Consider the following 3,671-nt stretch of genomic DNA (forward strand, 5'->3'; position numbering starts at 1 on the left):
AGGGAACAACAAATGGAAGCTTGACTTTGCCAAGACTTGAATTCCTTAGGGAATGACACTAATATAAGACCAAGACCTCCTGATTGAACTGGATGTGGAGTGCTCTGTAGGCTGCACATTTTTTTGGCTTTGTAGTTTTCCTTTCTCAGTTACCATCTCACACTGAAACATTCCATATTCCCCAGCAGTACGGGGCCAACTCAAGTTTACAGTCCTGACTGAAAGTCACCCTGCTTCTAGCTTATCTGAACCCCTGCCCCTCACTCCTATTTATTAAGCATCACACTACCAGGGAGATGAACTTTGAGCAAACTGTGCAATTGATAAAATCTACTCTGTTCTTTAGTTTCTTGCAATTGTATCATACGTAATAGTGTCACTTTTTCTACATTTTGGTCAAATAAATTTTTGCATAAATAAAAAAACCTCAGTTATGTTATATGAATATGTTTTTGTTTTAATTCCAGGGGTGGGATATGGGGATGCTTCAGATTGTCCTCAACAGCTAACTATGATTTGTCTTGTGCTCTGGCAGGGGTATGATTCTGCCAGCTGAAGATAAAAGAGAGAGAGGGAGAGGGGGAAAGGGAGATCCACAAAGCTGTAGGCAATAGCGCATTGCTATTTTTATTTTAGACCAAATTTCGAACTAATTAGCTATGTAGTAATGGTGAGGATAAGTATATTGGCTGCTAGGTGCATTGTGGAGATTAACTCATTTACTTCTGATTGTTCTGTAAGCATTTATACTACCTATAAGAGAAGTGATCTCTCCAAGGTCATTAGCTATGAACCTGAGACCAGCTACTGAGCACAGCCCCTACAATGTCCCTGTCTTCCGCTGGATCACAACATGTTCTCTGAGTCATATTTTTATTGCTTGCCTCCCAACAGCAGAGAAGCATAGAGTGAGCAGAAGAGGATTCAGCAAATCTTCATGCCTCTAACCGATGCCTGAACCCCAATAGTATAGTCTCATCCTTCCGCCATTAGTTGCTCCTAAAAGTTCCTACTGGTGGTGGGATGTGGGTGAAGGGTGTTATCTCATGTTAGTCATACGTGACTGTTGAGGATGAGCTTATAGGAAGTTTTCCTCTTGCAAGCTTATTTATTTATTTATTTTGGTTAGCAGATAAAGAAATGGGTTTCACTGTGAGATTTACATGCCTTTGTATCTTTATACTTCCTTCTTATTCATCCCTATGACTGCCTGCTTCTGTCCCTCTCTCCCCTTGGCTAGAAAGTTTTAATAACAGCTGAGGAAGGAGAGAGAAAGCAAACATGGGGTAGGAGGAAGGAAAGATGACTGATGAGAGCAGGAGTATGCTCAGGAGTGAGGCATAGCTGCATTGGAGAAGGGGTAGGCAGGGGTGCCCAGTAGGAAAGGTGCTTGCACCAAGCCTTACAGATCACATTTGATCCCCATGACTCATGATTGAAGAAGAAAGCCAACGCCTACAGTTTTCCTCTGACTCCCAGACACACTGTGGCACATGCTCTCTACCCTGTCACTTCCCAAAAGTCACATCAACAGTCTACAATATGGCAGGCCTTTCATTGACTGACTCCATGCCATTGCTGCTGCTGTTCTTGGTGGTCATTACACGTTACTGGTATCTCCAATAGGCTGGGCACTTCTGCTGCCACTAGGCTTCACCAATAGCTTCTCATAGACTCTCTTCATGATGCCAAACTTCAACTTTTTTGCATAACCCTTTCAGTCCTTGGCTATCAACTGTGGGCCTGTGTCTCTCTCCTGCTGCCTGTGTCTCTCTGTTGCTGAGGGCTGGAGCTGCATGGCACATTAGTTAAAACGGAGGCAATGCATAAGTGAGATATTTTATTATAGGAAAGAGAAAATAGGCCAGTCATGTAGAGAGAAAGAGGAGTGGAAAGAGAGGAGAAGAGGAGAGAGAAAGGAAAGGAAGGAGAGAGAGAGAAAGGAGAGGAAGGAGAGAGAGAGAAAGGAGAGGAAGGAGAGGAGAAAGCAAGCGAGCAAGAGAGAGGACAAAGAGTAAGAGAAGAAGAAAGGAAGCAAGAGAGCAAGGCAAGAGAGAGAACACAGAGCAAGAGAGAGAAAAAGAGGGCAAGAAGGCAAGAGGGCAAGAGAGAGAGAGGAGGGGGCAAACCGCCCCTTATATGTGTGAGGCATGGCTATCTGTCTGTGGGATGGGCTATGCCTGGCTGTGGTCAGATGACTGGGGTTAGGGTCCAACTAGAATGCTGGGATCTTGGGGCATTGTCTACCTGACAGAGCATACATCTCCTGTGGGGGCAGCTGTGAGAGGTTGTGACTGAAACAGGAGCAAAGGACTCAGGAGTTCTGGCTGAACACCTTCTGTCCCTTGCAGGCAAAGATACTGCCAACTGGGTCACCAGGGTTCAGACCTCTTACTTGACTGGGCCTAGGTTTCCTGAACAGACCACTGCCCTACAAGCAACTGCAACTGAGGCCACACCTTCAGCAATGGCCTACCCTTGCCTCTCACAGTGCTAAGCCTCAGCTATTCTTCATGTCCCCTCCTGCCTTCAAAACCAGTACTCTCTGGATGACTCTTACACATTACCAAGTACAGCTACAGCTCTAGGTACCACCTTGGCCATCTCTGGAACACAGCTTCTTTGTGCTCTCAGAAAACACTTCCCGGAAGATTTCACCTCAGTGATGTTGGTTGCTTTTTACTCACTGCTAATTTTTTAGCTCTAGCTAACCTGCATTAATTGTCCCAGTAGTCCCTTCTATTCTTGGTTCTAAAGCCAGAGCCTTCACATGTCTGAAGCTGCAGAATTGTGCTCCTTGCTGGGGCTGGAACATGGCTCTCCTTGTTCTATTACATCACCAAATTTCTGTTTTCCAATTCTTTAACTGCCTAAGCTTGGCTGTCCTGGAACTTGCTCTGTAGACCAGGTTGATCTTGAACTCAAGAGGTCTGCATGGCTCTGTTTCCCAGCATTCTATGCTCGTATGGCATAGACTGTCTTCCCAACCCTAAGATGTATATTTTGACTATAAATAAATTTCATAATCTTTGTTTTATTTTTGAGATAGGTTCTCACCATGTAGCCCAGGCTAACCTGGAACTTGCTATCTAGACCAGCTGGCCTGGAAATCACATAAATACATCTACCTATGTCTCCTGAGTGCTGGGATTAAAGGTTTGTGACACCATGCCTACCCTAGCGTCACACTCTTGTTTGGGAGAGTCTCAGAGAGATTTTCAGCTTTTAGTAAAGGAATAAAGTTAAATTCAGAGGTAACATGCACTTTGGCTGTAAACATGGTCCTTTGCTATTGCTATTATCATTGTAATTATTATTATTTATTCATGTATATGTGTAGGTGTCTATGTGTACACACATGTATGTGTGGGTTCTCCCAAAATCTAGAAAAGGATGTGAAATTCCATAGATTGGGAGTTACAGAGGATTGTGAACTGCCTGACATGGGTGCTGAGAACAGAACTTGGGTTCTGGGCATGAGCAGCGAGTGCTCCTAACTGCTGAGCAGCGAGTGCTCCTAACCCCTGAGCTCTGCCTTCATCTCCTTGTTAATTCTCATTTCAAATAGTAATATGTAAGAAGGTGATTGTTTCTATGTAGGGAATCTTCACAGCAAATTTTATTAACTGCGCTGAAATTCTTGACTCTCAGCTGGTGAAAGACTTCAGCCA

This window comes from Mastomys coucha, unplaced genomic scaffold (genome assembly GCF_008632895.1).
Source record: "Mastomys coucha isolate ucsf_1 unplaced genomic scaffold, UCSF_Mcou_1 pScaffold7, whole genome shotgun sequence".
Taxonomy (NCBI): Eukaryota; Metazoa; Chordata; class Mammalia; order Rodentia; family Muridae; genus Mastomys; species Mastomys coucha.